Source organism: Sphaeramia orbicularis, chromosome 4 (assembly GCF_902148855.1).
Source record: "Sphaeramia orbicularis chromosome 4, fSphaOr1.1, whole genome shotgun sequence".
In the NCBI taxonomy this organism is placed as follows: Eukaryota; Metazoa; Chordata; class Actinopteri; order Kurtiformes; family Apogonidae; genus Sphaeramia; species Sphaeramia orbicularis.
The window spans coordinates 41757903-41776197 of NC_043960.1; the positions used below are offsets into that span (position 1 = coordinate 41757903).

At 33.2% G+C, this 18295-nt stretch overlaps 1 pseudogene; it reads right to left on the minus strand.

Moving 5' to 3' along the window:
- The window catches only part of LOC115418022 (cytochrome P450 2J6-like), a 14303-nt pseudogene extending 3058 nt beyond the window's left edge, over positions 1-11245 (minus strand).
- Between the last annotated feature and the right edge of the window lie 7050 nt (positions 11246-18295).

Here is an 18295-nt window from a genome sequence, read left to right on the forward strand (position 1 = left end):
CTTTTTTTTTTTTTTACTCAAATTCATTGACATTATCCCCAGTTCTGATGTCCACGGCAGATTCACCACTTACAGATAACTGTTGAAAAACAAAACAGTGTTCCCTAATGTAGCTGTCATTAAGGTCATGTATATCACTATCTTTCCAGATGTCCCCCCTCTGAAAGATTTGTTCCGTCAGTGAATATCCTTGCTATATTGCATCACGATCCTACTGGATTTCCACCTAAAACACTTCTAAAATTATGATTTATCACCAAAGCAGTTTCCATCAACCTCCAAGCAGAAAAGAGCTTGAATAAATGAGAGGAAGAAACAAAAAAATACTGCAAATCCCACCAAATTACAGAGATGTCGACTCACATGGGACTAATTCTAATTATATCAGCACCTCTGTGTTTGCCTTAATAGGGTAGGTCCTTTTCAGTGGATTTTTCACTTTAAAAATGACAGAAATTTGATGGAGGTTCACAGGTAATACTATTTCTGTTGAAGTAGGGCTTAGATCTATATTTTTCTGACTTGTGAAGTGATAGTATATAAAATTTTCCCAATTTCAACTATTACATTTAACACTTCACTAGAATAAAATTATATAGTGTGAATATACATCACTAAATGTACTGTGAATAGAAATGTAAGGTATTTCACTAAGTTCACTTACGCATTGTAAATGTTTAGGTATTTTTGTGGAAGAGTTTATTTTATCCGCTCTGATTGAGGAAACAGTGCATTTATCAATAAATGTATGAAACTGGTACAAGTTTTTCAATTAAAATCCATACAGTAGCGCAGGTGAATGGACTCATTTTAACAGATACTAGATACGTAGAAATTTAAGGACTGTTCCAAGTATTTTGGGGGAAGCACTGGAAAAAAAATGCCCCTCTAAAAACAAGTTAAAAAATGTAACAAGATATTTTTACTTGAATTAAGCAAAAAATCTGCCAATGGAACAAGCAAAAGTTATCTTGGCAAGATTTCTTGAAACAAGATTTTCAAGATCTATTGTCTAAAAATAAGTTCTTATATCTCACTGAAAAGTTATGCTTTAGGTGATTCCGTCTTATTTTAAGTGTGATGAGATATTTTGACTAGAAATAAGAAAAATACATTTGGCAAAATTTAGATTTTTTTTCAGTGAGGCCATAGTGTTTGTCAAAGTGGCAAAGAAACATATGACTTTCAAAGGTAATAAATGTCATACATATTCCAGTGATGGTTTAAAAGCAGAAGTTCAATTTCGGTGTGTGGTGCATGTCTACTGTATACAGACAAATAAAGAATCTTAATCCTAATCTTAAATGTCGTGCACCTTTGGGAGTAGGTATTTGTCAAGTACGGTGTCTTTGCTTGTCATGCGGGCTACGTTGAGAGGGAGGATGTCGGCCATTCTCTGGATCTCATGGATGACTGCACTGGTATAAGGCAAGTTTTCTCTGTCCTCCAGAGACGGCTGTCGAGACGAACCGATAACGGCGTCTATCTCAGCCTGTACTTTCTCTGCACACAGAAAGAACAAGAACCTAAGTATGTGCCAATTAACCTGTCAGATATAAGGTACACTTCTGCAAACATTTAACTATTGAGCCCCTTAACCTCCTAAGACCCGGCTATGGGTTTTCTGTCCACATGAGATTCACAACTTTATACAAAAAAAACGAAAAGAAAACTGTCCACCACAAAGGACATTCCATAAAAATTTTAAAAACTGCATCTGAAAAAACTGTTGCATCATGATTGTTAGAACTTCTTGACGTATGAAATGGAGGACTTAAATGCACGACTCACAAAACTTAAGATTTTAACAAAAGTATTTCAATAATAAAAAGTGATTAACAAAAACGCTCACAAGGAGGATACAAAAAACTACAAACAAATCTCTATGAAAAAACTCCTTACAGAAAAACTTGAAACATAAAACTGACAAACATTGAAGAACCTGATAGACAGGTTGACATGAAACAGCATGAGGGAATCAGACGAACTGGCACAAGACAAAGGGAGACAGGACTATTTATACATGAGGTAAGGGAACACAGGTGACAACAGTCAGGGGTGGGGCTAACAATCACACTGGTGGGAAAACACACAAAGGGAGGAAGTCAGGGTCTGAAACAAGAGGGAAGAGGTGTGTACAAAATAAAACAGCAAGTGCAAGACAGTATAAAATGTGAAACTCTAACTTAACATAAAGTGACTAATGAAACAAAGACAAAACACTGAAAACCAAAGAAAAACAAATCTGACGAGACAAGACAACGATGTTTCCAATATAGGCACTTATTTAATAAAAACAAAAAAAACTTGTACTTTGTTGACATTTCCTGGGTCTTAGGAGGTTAAACTAAAATGCACAGGTATGGGTCGTATCAGATATCACACACACATACGTACCTTGGATCTGAGGGTAATAAATCATGTACAACAGTCCCCAGAGTAAAGTAGTGGCAGTAGTCTCGGTTCCAGCACCAAACAGATCCAGAGTGGTGAAGCACAGATTGTCAAGGTCAAAACCAGAATCTTTGTCCTCTGTCTAGAAACAATTAAGACTCACTGGAATCAGCTTCTTAAACATTTCATTTAAAATGAAAAGAAAATAAACACCAAATATGGGCAAACACAAATAATGACCTTGTCCATTTCTGTCAGGAAGCAGTCGATGTAGTCTCTTGGAGATGAGGCGTCGTGGTCGTCTTTGTGTTCTTCAACCTTGTTATTTATGTATTTTTTTAAAGTGTTTGTCAAAGTAAAGATCCTCTGGTGAGGTCCAGGGAGCCACTTCATCAGCCAGGGCGCTGTGTTGTACATCTGTGGAGCGTTGACATACATACTGTTAACGAAATCACTTGGCATTATAAAAAAAGTTAGTCATCATGTTGATTTAAAACATACATTTGCTTTATATTACAGTTTAATTTATCCATATCTGTCATTTTATAGTGTGGGCAAGCACTTTCTCATCAACCCTTTTCAGGCATGTAAATGGAATTATTGTGCTTTTCTTCTGACTAAGATTGTTATGATTCTTGATATTTGTATTATTACGTATGTTTTGCAAATGCATATATGTTAAATTTCATTGCATGTTCGGAATAAATCACTAAATCACAACTTTAAATAAAATATTCATCTTACAAAAGCGCTTCGTTCTGATTGCAACCCACTCTAAGCCACTGACCTCTTCTGCTAATTTATTCTTTAAACTAAATTTACTTAATATTGATGATATTGTCTACCAAATTTTATTTTTATATATAAAATCCAGTTTAATCAAAGTACCTTGCCTGAGCATTTCATTTTGTATTTTGCAACCAATACTGCAGTTCATAAATACAATACTCATCAAAATCAACATTTTCATTTGCCTAAATGTGTCACATCAAGAGCTCAGTTTTGTATAAGGTACAGAGGATGTAAACTGTGGACAGAATTTTCACACATTCTTAAAAATAGCCCATCAGAGATATTCTTTAAGAAAGATTTAAGGAAATCAATTATGACATCACAGTGATATGTGTGTGTATATATATATATGTATATATATATTTTTCCATTAAAAGTCAGGTATTTTCCAATATTTAATTCACTGATCATATAGATGTTCATAAAAGCTCAGATTAAATATAAGAGTTACTATATCAAAAAAACAGAGAAAACTGAAGAAAAAGTGACTTTGTCAGTAAAAGATATCATTGACACAAAACAAGAGTCTAGGACCACTGTCACTGATCCAACTCCATGTGTTTTTTATTGGTGAACCAATGTAGAGGATGACGGTGTTTCCATCAGAGGCGATTTCTCATAGACTGCAAGGGAAGCTCGGCTTCCCCTAAAATTACGAAAATTAAATGGTTAAATATGTTCAGTTGTGTTGACATTTCATTGACTCCAAATGTGTTAGAACACGTTCATCTCACAGACGAGTTTGTTCAGAATCAGCTTTATCACAAATCAAAGAACTCGATGTTGTTCACTTCTCCTCCATTCCCGTTGCGCTGTTTTCTCATTCGATCTCTGCTCAGTGCATTTGTCCGTAGATGCTCAGCGTCCATGCACTTCAATGGGACTGAGTGGAACAGTTTTTTTCATTGCCTCAAAACTGGACGGTAATTGGATAAATGCCACAATGCTGTCCCGCCCCTGGATGCTCAGTGTCTCTGGGGTTGAATGGAGCTGTGGGCGGAGCTTGGCCGGGCTGGACACCAGGCTTCCACGTGCTGATTGGAGGATCAGTCGAAAGGCTGAATCCCGTTTGATTGACAGCTATTTTGAGATCTACTCCTTCACTGACTGAGTTCAGTTTAATACTGTCGCGCATTCTGCTGCGAAATCAAGAGAGAAACCACTACGAAATTACTTGTTCATTTCTTGCACTGTAAATAAAACACACTCATTGTACTTACTTGTTTCAATTTAACATAATTTCAGCATTTTCTTGTTTACTTGGTATGATAAGGTTACTACCATTTTCTTAAAAAGGAATGGAGGGCCAAATTTATGTTTAAATAACTTGACCATTTTTTTTATGTAAGCCGACAATGAGCTTCCCCTCTCTGAAAGACAAGCAGCCGTCACTGGTTTCCATGGTAACTAAAGAGCCTCTGAATGTCCAAATGGGTTAAATCTGATGATCATGAAAAGATGACAAACTGTATTTTACACCAATTATTTACATGTATTGATAGGATTAATGTATCAACAGGTATTAAACAGTTTAGATCCATAGATGGTTTTGGTTGATGGGGGATGTTTGGGTCTTTATGTGTTAAAACCAGTTCTAAACTCCAAAAACACCAAACACATTTATTTGACAGGAGCACAAATCCATTAACACTGATAGTGATTTAATCAAAATACCTCAACACTCTAAAAATCTAGGAATTTGTTTTTACAGCCAAACTCTTGTACTTGTTTTAAGTAGTGATGACTGTCCAGTAGAATTTAACTGTGTTATAAATGTATATATCTAATTATATATTTCTCTTAAAAATCAGATCTTCACCTCAATAAGATATCTTGATTAAACGTAAAATGAACCATTCTGAAACTTTAAATTCTCTAGAATGAAAGGATGTGAGTTGACATGCTCTAGACTATTAGATACTACATAGATAAAACCTTGATAAAAAATGCTAATTTACAAAAGACTCTCACCTGTGCCCACACACTGCCCTCTAAATACACCACGTCATGAAAGGCCTTCTGAATGCTCTGTTGCTGCTTGTCACCATATTCGAAGCGTTCCCCAAACACCAAGCAGCAGATGATGTTGCATACGGCATTGTTTACCAGTGATTCTGGATTAATGGGTTGACCTGATACAGAAACATGTAGAGATTAAAATATGACAAGAAAAAGCAGAAAATAGGTCATTGTTAATAAAAACCTACTGTAAAATGGCCTTTACACAGTATGACTGAAGCTCATTACCTTTTGTTTATTATCATAAAAGGTCTCGTACCTTGGTGAAGGGCAAAGGCCTCGGTGACATAGTGGCACTCCTGCTGGATGGACCGCTCCAGGGTTTTCTTTCCCACACCAAAGTTTCTGAGTGTATGAAGAGCGAATCTCCTCTGCTGCTTCCATTGATAACCATTTGATGCCACAATACCTTTAAGGAGCACAAAACAGCCACAGGATCCAATCTGAAGTGAACCGTTAATTAAAAGAATGCTGTCAGTCCCTTTAAGAATCTGCAACGCATTCAGGACACTTCAGTGTAAGAGAGTCTTAAAAAATTCTGTGATTTCAAATAGAAAACTTTATATATATATATAAATATATACATATACATATATATATATATATATATATATATATATATATATATATATATATATATATACATATATATATATATATATATATATATATATATATATATATATATATATATATAAATTTTCTATTCAAAATGACGGAATTTCCACATTTCCCATTCAAATCCAGGGAAGAGACACAGGGTGTAGGAGCAGCGAGCTGAGCCTCACTTTGGATTGCCTAATTCTTCACAAACTGTGCTTCATCCCATGCACTTAGAGTGTGTTTCTGTCTCTCTGTATATCGCCAATAAATTGGTTTCAAACACTCTGATTATATGCCCTGATTTTCCATAGTCTGGATAATGCATAAAATGTGTGTGTGTAACATATTCAGTCAATCAGATCAATCATAAAACCACATTAAAAAGGCACTGGGTGAGCCAGCTAGTACTCCTGCCCCGTGGCAGAGGGCGCTACTGAGCCCACAGGTCTTCTCTTTCAGGGTGTCCCATAAGTCTCCATACATAGGAAAAATGAACGTTTCTTGACGTAAACCATTTTTATTTATATAATATGCTCTATATGACTGCCATTTTGTTGGGAACACATTTCAATGCGTGTCCTCCACTGCTGAAGAACTATAAAGAAGAAATATAAAGAAATACATGTTAGAACCATATATGTATGGAATGTATTATGTCTCCTATGTATGGAGACTTATGGGACACCCTGTACTGTGCGAGTCAAGTGTAGCGATTCATTTATTTTTCCTTCTCGGCTCACCTTAACCTCAAAATGGAAGATCCCATATCCAACATGAAATATGTGTCATGTATGAATGTGTAAAGAATGATGATATGAGATATGAAACATAACCTGCTAACTGTTGCCAATCAAATGGTGAAGAAGATACTCTTTAGGGTTCATATATTTGTAGATCTGACAAATATATGACATATACAGTATATATATAAAATTCAAGAAATGTAGATAAGTGCGCAAACATGTTGTTGTGTAAATGCATAAATAATCATCCTACCTCTATTATTCCCCACCATTTCTTCAAACAGTGGCATACTGGGCCGGTCCATGTAGTCTTCCCCTCTGTTAACCAGGGCTTCTTTCATCAGCTTGTACCCATTTATTACCACGATCCTTCCACCAAAGAAGTAAAGGCTGAAAATGTTCCCATATTTCTGAGCAAACTGTAAAAGAGTATAAATGATGGTTTGTTACTGAGTTTACACCGCTGTGGATGTCAGCTAAACATTTACAGGTGAGTTTTACAGGTTTGACCACAGGGTCTTACCTCACTTACTCAGTGTTCATTATTTTACATCAGTGAAAATTTTGTGACCTTCTACATTTCCTTGTTGTGTCATACATTGGCCTGTGTTTGTTTAATATTTGTCAGATGTGGAACATGTCTTGATGTCCCTCTCCTCACTGCTGCCTGCAGATTCCTCTATGTCTATTGGCTGGTGTGTTGGAGCCTTTCAGCCAATCAGAATCATCCACTGGGTACAAAAGTCAGAGGAGTAGCAGTAGTAATTAAAACATTCAATAATTTGTTTTAGTTAATTATCTAGTTAAATCTTTAAGGACCAAGTCCTCAGGGAGAGGCCCTGTCGTATTTTTTTTTTTGTTTCAGTTATGGTTAATGTAAATTTCTTTTCAAATCTGACCTTTAATTAAGTGTGCTGGTATGCATTTGTAGAAGACATTTACTATTTTTGTTGAAAACCTTTTCTCTTATTTTGGTTGTGTTGTTAAGCAGTTTGGTTGTAAGTTTTCTTTTTGTCTGTGATTAAGTTTTTTGTTGTTGTTTTTTTTAAATTTAGATTTGTTTGTTGTGTTGGCCTTGACTCTCCTTGGCATCTTCCATGCATTTTTTGCATGCAAGAACTGGCTATAAATGAACTCGAATGCTAAATATTACTGTCATTTTCTTTCCTTGTCCTGTGCAACTTCCTTTAACCAGAGACCAGCCCTAAGTGTAACTGTGATGGATTAGTCAGATTTACTGCATGTACTCTGTCTGAATAAAGGGGAATATTTCCACCAGCCACTGGTAGGATTATCATTGTTCATCCTTCTGTGGTTTGTGTGTTATTGTTTTGAAATTCCCCCACATTACGCTAAAGAGAAATAACCTCTCACCTGCAGTCGTTTTAATACTGTGATGTTGCTGAGTGTGCTCCGGTACTTAAACATATGAACATTTGTTTTGTGGATTTGTATTTTAGTAACTGCAGGAGGCGTGGAAGGAGCTAATCACTTTAGTGGGCAAGACAGTTATATGGTTTCCTCTAAACCAGGGATGTCAAACATACCGGCCCTTCCAAGTTTTCAATCTGGTGCTCAGGAGGAATTTGTAAAGTAATGCAAAAAATATTACACAGAAGACATTAACAATCAACGGTGTCAATCAGTCAAGCTGTTTTGATCATAAAGTTAAATGTCTGTAATGCACATGTGTAAATGATAACATGAGGTATATTGTTGCTAAAATTGCGCTTTTTCATAAGAAATTTCAGGTTGTTCATAGATGCTCAGATTATTCACATTTTTTCTGAGAGGATAGTTTGTAAGTGTAAACATTTTCATTCTGTAATTTTACTTTTTTGCACTAAAACAAAGAGAAAATTTCAAAATTCCCATTACCTATAAGTTATTAAGCTATTATTTTACTGGTCTGGCCTGTTTAAGGTCAAATTGGGGTGTAAGTGACCCCTGAACTAAAATGAGTTTGACATCCATGCCCTAAACTTTTACTGGTTGTATTTGCAGGGTGGTGTCATTTTACAAAGCCTCCATTAGATGGCACTGTGCCTTTTGTAAGAGGTCTATTATAAACTGGTGGTCCAGCCTTATCTGGGTGAGGTTGAAGTAGTGTTTGACAACAGACTGGAAACTATTTCTCAAATAGTATTTGAAAAAATAAAGATAACATCTCAAAATGTACTTACATATTTTGAACATGACATTCGTAATTTAGAATTTATTGTTAATCTGTTCATTTTATGTGAAAATTTCATATACACAAACATAAATACACCAAAACATGCCCAAATTTTAAAATCTTTCAGACGGAATTTGAAAAACACATTTAAATCATTGGAATTTATCTTTAACAAAAAAAGCACTAACACCCTGGCAATGCATAAAGAAATCTTTAAAATGGACTGAACTTACTCTGATGTATTTATTTATTTTTCTTAGATCTGGATACTTTAAGTTTTTATTATTATTATTATGTGTCTATTCTTCTTTATGTCACTAAGTCTTTGCATTATTTTAATTTATTTGTTTAGATACTTTTTCCTTCTGACATCTTGATGTTTGTTCAAAATTTATATATATTTTCAATAAAGTTGAGAAAAAAAAGACACTATTTCTCATTCCTGGTATGGACTCTGTACATAAATATCACTCTGTGGTTCTGTACATTTTCTTCAATGGCAAACACACACTCTTAAGTCAGTGTTTTCCTGCAGCAAACCCACATTTATGACAACACTATAAAGTACTAAAGTGACTCCCAGAAGAACAAGGCTGCAGAGCTAATGCAGGAATGTTTTGGTCGGCATTATTCCTATTACTGGAAAAAACAAGGTGAGACCACATGACTGAATGACTGTTTATACTAAACAAGATGAAATGCCTTGTGGTGCAATTGCTTAATATTTTCCAATCTAACAAAACTCTTGATTTCATTTGTTTAACCCTTTTATGCATAGTGGTCACTACAGTGGACAGTTATTCTACATTTGTTCTCTTGTATATTCATGGGTTTTGTTGTTATACAGGGTGGGGAAGCAAAATTTACAGTGAACATTTAGTTGTTTTTTCTCAGCAGGCACTACATCAATTGTTTTGAAACCAAACATATATTGATGTCATAATCATACCTAACACTATTATCCATACCTTTTCAGAAACTTTTGCCCATATGAGTAATCAGGAAAGCAAACATCAAAGAGTGTGTGATTTGCTGAATGCACTCGTCACACCAAAGGAGATTTCAAAAATAGTTGGAGTGTCCATAAAGACTGTTTATAATGGAAAGAAGAGAATGACTATAAGCAAAACTATTACGAGAAAGTCTGGAAGATACTATTAAAGAAGAATGGGAGAAGTTGTCACCCGAATATTTGAGGAACATTTGCGCAAGTTTCAGGAAGCGTGTGAAGGCAGTTATTGAGAAAGAAGGAGGACACATAGAATAAAAACATTTTCTATTATGTCAATTTTCTTGTGGCAAATAAATTCTCATGAATTTCAATAAACTAATTGGTCATACACTGTCTTTCAATCCCTGCCTCAAAATATTGTAAATTTTGCTTCCCCACCCTGTAGTTCCATATCAACCAACAGTGGACACTTATGCATCATCCCAAACACTGCAATTCATACCATTACTGTAATTTTGCTGTTCTTGATAAACCTGATCTGCAGTAACATGTTTTAGTGTAAATCAATTGCTAACTGTGATTGTTTATTGTTTATATAGATCCCCATTAGTTTTAGTGGTTGCTACTCTTCCTGGGGTCCTGGGGTGTTGTTAGACTGTACTTAACAGTTTTTTTTTTTTTTTTTTGCATATTATCTCCATGAAATGAGTAATGACTTGTATTAGTTAGAGAAAACATCAGATTAGCGGCATTAAAAATGTTTTTATATCATAGTTTTCACACAGAATATCACTTTCTGATGATGGGCTTTAACTACAGGTTTGGTTTGGTTTTTTCCTGCAAAAATTAAAGGCATGGTGTTCAGCTAAGTGGACATTTTTGTAACTCCATGAAAAATAGGTTCATAAAAAAATTTCAATTGCATTTGTTTTTTTTGTTTTTTTTTTATGCCTACAGAGGAATAAAATCATTTAAGACAAAACATTGACAAAGGTTCTCATAACTCATGCATGAAAGGGTTAAGTATGGTTTTTATGCAGAAATGTGCAGTATGCCAGAAAATTAGGCATCTGTTTAACTAATCCTAGACTGATTAAAATTCATCTGCAAATGAATTTTGAGCACTGACAGATGTGTTTGGTCTCCATATGAATTGAACACTTAACACAGACAACAATGAAACAACCAAATGTAACTAGTTTTATGTGAGATCAGCACCATTTGAAACATAGAAATAACATCTAATGTGTAAATAAGTGTGTGAATTCAGTAATTGCACTCTTTTCAAGCTCCCCTGTACTTCAAACCCACCATCTGCAGAACTCTTAGACAGTCCTGTGTGAGTCCTGTCCTTGTCCACATACCTCCTTCATCTGCAGGTCAATTCGGGACGGGCTGATGCGGAGAGCGTCACCGACAAAAGGAAGAGGCCAAGGCCCAGGAGGAAAGTTAGACGGAACCCTTTTTTTAATGTAATCAGTCAGCAGTAAAAAAAACACAAAGAAAGACAAAAACACTTGTACAGTCAAGCCAGCCCAGGCCCAGGACAGAAAACACAGCCTCCATTGTCCCTGTGCTATTTGTTTGTGTGTAAACTGCGCACACAGAAGAAAAACACAGACTAACAAAACTAATGAACACAACTGCAAATTACAGCGAAAGACTTCCGGTTTGGACACACGCTACAAAATAAAAGACAGGAAGAGCAGGAAAAAAAGTATGTTTAACCCTTTCATGCATGAATTTTGAGAACCTTCGTCAAGATTTATTTTTTGAGTGTTTTTATTCCTCCTTAGCCATGAGAAAAACAATGCGACCAAGTTTTTTTGTTTTTTTTCTATGGAGTTACAAAAATATCCATGAATTTAATTTTTGAAGTAAAGAAACATGTGTTTAAAGCCTAATATCGGGAAATGATATGTAAACAATGAAATAAAAACATTTTTAAGGCTGCTAATCTGATGTTTTCTCACATTTTAACATATTTTAATGCTAGTAATTACTCATTTAATGGAGATAATATGCAAAAAAAAAAAAAAAAAAAAAAAAAAAAGCCTTCTTGTCTAACAAATAATTGATTTACACTAAAACATGTAACTACAGATGAGGTTTATCAAGAACAGCAAAGTTACAGTAATGGTCTGAATGTCAGTGTATGAGATGATGTATAAGCGTCCACTGTGTTGGCTGATATGGAACTAAAACAACAAAACCCATGAATATACAAGAGAACAGCTGGAGAAGAACTGGAGTGACCTATGCATGAAAGGGTTAATGTGATTGAATACGGAAGAAGTTTAAGGCCGCTGCAAAAAAAAAAAAAAAAAAAAAAAAAAAATTTAAATAAAAATTAAGATCCGATATATATTTTGTTGTTATTTTTCTGAGAAAAAACTCAGAATTCTGACTGATTTTTCTGACATTCAGGGAGTGTCACTTTTGCTTTAGGGCAGGGGTGTCAAACTCATTTTAGTTCAGGGGCCACATTCAGCTAAATTTGATCTGCAGTGGGCCGAACCAGTAAAAAAATAACATAATAATATATATATATATATATATATATATATATATATATATATATTATATATATATATATATATATATATATATATAATGGCAACTCCAAATTTTTGTCTTTGTTTTAAGGTAAAGAAAAAAAAAAAACATTAAATTATGAAATACTTTTATAAACTATCCAAACAAAAAAGATGTGAATAACCTGAAAAAACTGAAATTTCTTGAGAAAAATAAGTGCAATTTTAACAGTATTCTGCCTCAAGTTATCATTTGTCCATGTGCATTTTGTTTGTGTGTAAACTGCACAGACAGAAGAAAAAACCAGACTAACAAAACTAATGACCTGAACTGCAAATTACAGCTAAAGACTTCCGGTTTCGACACACTCTACAAAATAAAAGACAGGAAGCGCAGAAAAAAAAAGTATGTTTAACCCTTTCATGCATGAATTTTGAGAACCTTCATCAAGATTTATTTTTTGAGTGTTTTTATTCCTCCTTAGCCATGAGAAAAACAATGGGACCAAGTTTTTTTTTTTTTTCCTATGGAGTTACAAAAATATCCATGAATTTAATTTTTGAAGTAAAGAAACATGTGTTTAAAACCTAATATCAGGAAATGATATGTAAACAATGAAATAAAAACATTTTTAAGGCTGCTAATCTGATGTTTTCTCACATGTTAACATATTTTAATGCTAGTATTTAGTCATTTAATGGAGATAATATGCAAAAAAAAAAAAAAAAGCCTTCTTGTCTAACAAATAACAATAACAATTGATTTACACTAAAACATGTAACTACAGATGAGGTTATCAAGAACAGCAAAGTTACAGTAATGGTCTGAATGTCAGTGTATGAGATGATGTATAAGCGTCCACTGTGTTGGCTGATATGGAACTAAAACAACAAAACCCATGAATATACAAGAGAACAGCTGGAGAAGAACTGGAGTGACCTATGCATGAAAGGGTTAATGTGATTGAATACGGAAGAAGTTTAAGGCCACTGGAAAAAAAAAAAAAAAAAAATTAAAAAAATAAAAATTAAGGTCCGATATATATTTTATTGTTATTTTTCTGAGAAAAAACTCAGAATTCTGACTGATTTTTCTGACATTCAGGGAGTGTCACTTTTGCTTTATGGCAGGGGTGTCAAACTCATTTAAGTTCAGGGGCCACATTCAGCTAAATTTGATCTGCAGTGGGCCGAACCAGTAAAAAAATAACATAATAATATATATATATATATATATATATATATATATATATATATATATATATATATATATATATATATATATATATATATATATAATGGCAACTCCAAATTTTTGTCTTTGTTTTAAGGTAAAGAAAAAAAAAAACATTAAATTATGAAAATACTTTTATAAACTATCCAAACAAAAAAGATGTGAATAACCTGAAAAAACTGAAATTTCTTGAGAAAAATAAGTGCAATTTTAACAGTATTCTGCCTCAAGTTATCATTTGTCCATGTGCATTTTGTTTGTGTGTAAACTGCACAGACAGAAGAAAAAACCAGACTAACAAAACTAATGACCTGAACTGCAAATTACAGCTAAAGACTTCCGGTTTCGACACACTCTACAAAATAAAAGACAGGAAGCGCAGAAAAAAAAAGTATGTTTAACCCTTTCATGCATGAATTTTGAGAACCTTCATCAAGATTTATTTTTTGAGTGTTTTTATTCCTCCTTAGCCATGAGAAAAACAATGGGACCAAGTTTTTTTTTTTTTTCCTATGGAGTTACAAAAATATCCATGAATTTAATTTTTGAAGTAAAGAAACATGTGTTTAAAACCTAATATCAGGAAATGATATGTAAACAATGAAATAAAAACATTTTTAAGGCTGCTAATCTGATGTTTTCTCACATGTTAACATATTTTAATGCTAGTATTTAGTCATTTAATGGAGATAATATGCAAAAAAAAAAAAAAAGCCTTCTTGTCTAACAAATAACAATAACAATTGATTTACACTAAAACATGTAACTACAGATGAGGTTTATCAAGAACAGCAAAGTTACAGTAATGGTCTGAATGTCAGTGTATGAGATGATGTATAAGCGTCCACTGTGTTGGCTGATATGGAACTAAAACAACAAAACCCATGAATATACAAGAGAACAGCTGGAGAAGAACTGGAGTGACCTATGCATGAAAGGGTTAATGTGATTGAATACGGAAGAAGTTTAAGGCCACTGGAAAAAAAAAAAAAAAAAATTAAAAAAATAAAAATTAAGGTCCGATATATATTTTATTGTTATTTTTCTGAGAAAAAACTCAGAATTCTGACTGATTTTTCTGACATTCAGGGAGTGTCACTTTTGCTTTATGGCAGGGGTGTCAAACTCATTTTAGTTCAGGGGCCACATTCAGCTAAATTTGATCTGCAGTGGGCCGAACCAGTAAAAAAAATAACATAATAATATATATATAATGGCAACTCCAAATTTTTGTCTTTGTTTTAAGGTAAAGAAAAAAAAACATTAAATTATGAAAATACTTTTATAAACTATCCAAACAAAAAAGATGTGAATAACCTGAAAAAACTGAAATTACTCGAGAAAAATAAGTGCAATTTTAACAGTATTCTGCCTCAAGTTATCATTTGTCCATGTGCATTTTGTTTGTGTGTAAACTGCACAGACAGAAGAAAAAACCAGACTAACAAAACTAATGACCTGAACTGCAAATTACAGCTAAAGACTTCCGGTTTGGACACACTCTACAAAATAAAAGACAGGAAGAGCAGAAATAAAATATGTTTAATGTGATTGAATACGGAAGAAGTTTAAGGCCACTGGAAAAAAAAAAAAAAAAAAAAATTAAGGTCCGATTTATATTTTATTATTATTTTTCTGAGAAAAAAGTCAGAATTCTGACTGATTTTTCTGACATTCAGGGAGCGTCACTTTTGCTTTATGGCAGGGGTGTCAAACTCATTTTAGTTCAGGGGCCACATTCAGCTAAATTTGATCTGCAGTGGGCCGAACCAGTAAAAAAATAACATAATAATATATATATAATGGCAACTCCAAATTTTTGTCTTTGTTTTGGGGTAAAGAAAAAAAAAAATTAAATTATGAAAATACTTTTATAAACTATCCAAACAAAAAAGATGTGAATAACCTGAAAAAACTGAAATTTCTTGAGAAAAATAAGTGCAATTTTAACAGTATTCTGCCTCAACTTTTCATTTGTCCATGTGCATTATGGATCGGATCTGCAAAGTCAGTAAACACTTAGTAAAAGGCAGAAAATAGTTAAAATTGTGCTTAATTTTCTTTAGATATTTCAGGTTGTTCATATTTGTTCAGGTTATTCACATTTTATTGTTACAGGATACTTTATAAAAGTAAATATTTTTAGAATTTAATGTTATTTTTTGCACTAAAACAAAGAAACAAATTTGAAGTTGTTAATTCAAGATTTTTTGCTAAATTTAAGATTTGTTTTTTTACTTAATTGAAGGTTGCTGTTTTTTTTTTTGTTTAATTCAACAATTTTTTCCTTAATTCAAGCTAAATTTTTTTTTTTTTTTTTTTTTGCTTAATTCAGTTCAAGACTGTGAAATTTTTGACTTTGCAAAAACATCCCAAGGGCCTGACTAGACCCTTTGGCGGGCCGCATTTGGCCCCCGGGCCGCATGTTTGACACCCCTGCTTTATGGCATGGAGGAGTACAGCAGGCTGACATGATGAAGGATTTAGTATGGCCTTAGATTAGATCCTTTAATAAAGAGAGCACAGACACAGGAATGAAGGGCGCAAAACACCACTCCTCCTGCATGCCCTACAGCAAAAATGACACTCTCTCTAAAGGTCTGAAAAAAGTCAGAATTCTGACTTTAATCTCAGAATTCTGACTTTTTTCACATAATAATAATAATAATAATAATAATAATAATAATAATAATAATAATAAATATATATATACTGGACCATAATTTGTGTTTTTCCAGTGGCCCTAATCCTCTTCTGTAGATTGGTATACAATTTTTTTAAATAAATTATGTGCCTAAGTTGGGTATGGTATGGAGCCTGGGAAGGGACATGACAAAAATAAAAACTATTGCCTTATAATGCAATAGTTTAAAAGTATTGTGTTATAACGCAATAGTTTTTGCATTACAACATAATAGTTTTTGTATTATAACACAATTATTTTTATTTTTTGCATGTCCCTTCCCCGGCTCCATGGTAATTATGTCAGATGTAAATGAAAAAATAAATAAATTAAACTATGATACTATTCTATATATATCATACTGTAAATGTATGATGTATTTTAGAGTTTGCTTTTAAAAAACACTTTTTTTGGATGGGGGTTGTTTAAAGTAATAAGGTAGATGCAAGACAGTAAATGCTGAATCACTTTATTGCTGCACTTTTTGATCAAATGTACGAGGCAACATAAAAGCATCTGTTTTTAGATTGTGTAACTGTGTAAACACTTTGCTTGACACGCAACAGCTCTCCTTCCTAGAACAACCAGGTGAGAGTTGAAGCTCCACCCTTTGGCTTTCATATTCAGGGCTCCTGAGAGGCACCAGATATGCTGTAGTTATTATATTACAGTGTCAGGGACTTTTCTAATGTATAATATATAAGGACCTTTGACATGATGTTCCAGTTTTACAGTGTAAAATGATTCCACAGTAGTGTAGCAGGAGTCACTGATAATACTGACGCAGTAAGTTTTATTTTTTGTCAGATTTAATGCAATAGCTAGATTTACCCGTGCATATACTTATTTATTAATTGAGGTAATGCACAAGAAAAATTACCCTTCTGTTTGTCTTTCCAGTGCTTTTTATCGTATTTTCTTTCTTTTTTTTTTTTTTTTACTTAAGCATATGTTTATACCATCTAGGTTAAACATTAATGACCAAAGCTATTCATCTTATTCTTGATCCAAAACAGAAAAGAACACTCACAAAAGCTTTTTAGGTGTTTGTCACCTGTTTTAAAGCAAAGACTTGGTTTTAGAGTTGAGGAGTTGAAACCAGATGTTATTAAGGCTTCACACACAGACTAATAATAATAATAATAATAATAATAATAATAATAATAATAATAATAATAATAATAATAATAATAATCATCATCATCATCATCATCATCATCAAACTAATTAATACTAATAATAATAATAATAATAAATTAAAACTCAATAACCATCAATGTCAACAGATTATTAAGAAAATGCATTTAAATTTTAAGCAGTATTATCTAAAACTATCAGCTGCTTTGCCTGTCGTCAACATTTATTTGCATCTCTGTTCTGTTTAAAGTCTTGTCTTACTTTTCAGTTTTATCCATTTAAATGTAACATGTTCTGAAAAATGAACTTAAAACTAACAGAAGACTGACACATCACATAATAACTTAATTAAAATGTATCATGAATCTTTAACTACTATTGCGTGCCCTCAGAAAACTATCAAGTAGCCTGACTGCACCACTAATAAACTATATTGACTCATTTATTAATGATTGTGTCATTACTTTATCTGAGAAGCATGAGGGAAAAGGTTGTCTTGTGTCATACAGAAATTTGTATAGTTATATTGTATTAGTGTATACTGTCAGTGGAGACCTCAAAGACTGTACTATTATGGTAACACTGGTAATTTTCAGTGTCCTGCATATCAATATAGTGTTTAGTATTCAGGTCAAAGTATAATAGTAATAATCATAAATATAAATTATTATAGAAATGATTATGTGTAATTATAATAATTAAATTGATAGCGGTGTGACGCCACACTGTGTTTATTACTGATACTGAATCACCTTATCACTGTCGCCTTTGGTACTGGGTCAAATCTAAGTAACACTATTCATGAATTTGCATCCAGGTTGTGTAACTATCCAAACACATCTATAATATCTCTATGAATGACATACAAATATGTATCTGAATATGAATAAATGTATTAATCTACTGACAATCACATTAACATATAAAAAATGTTATGTACCCTATATTAACCCAGACATCCACTGGCGACCAAAAGCATCTACTGATATAAAATGTTTAATATCTATTGATCCTAGTCCCATCAATCT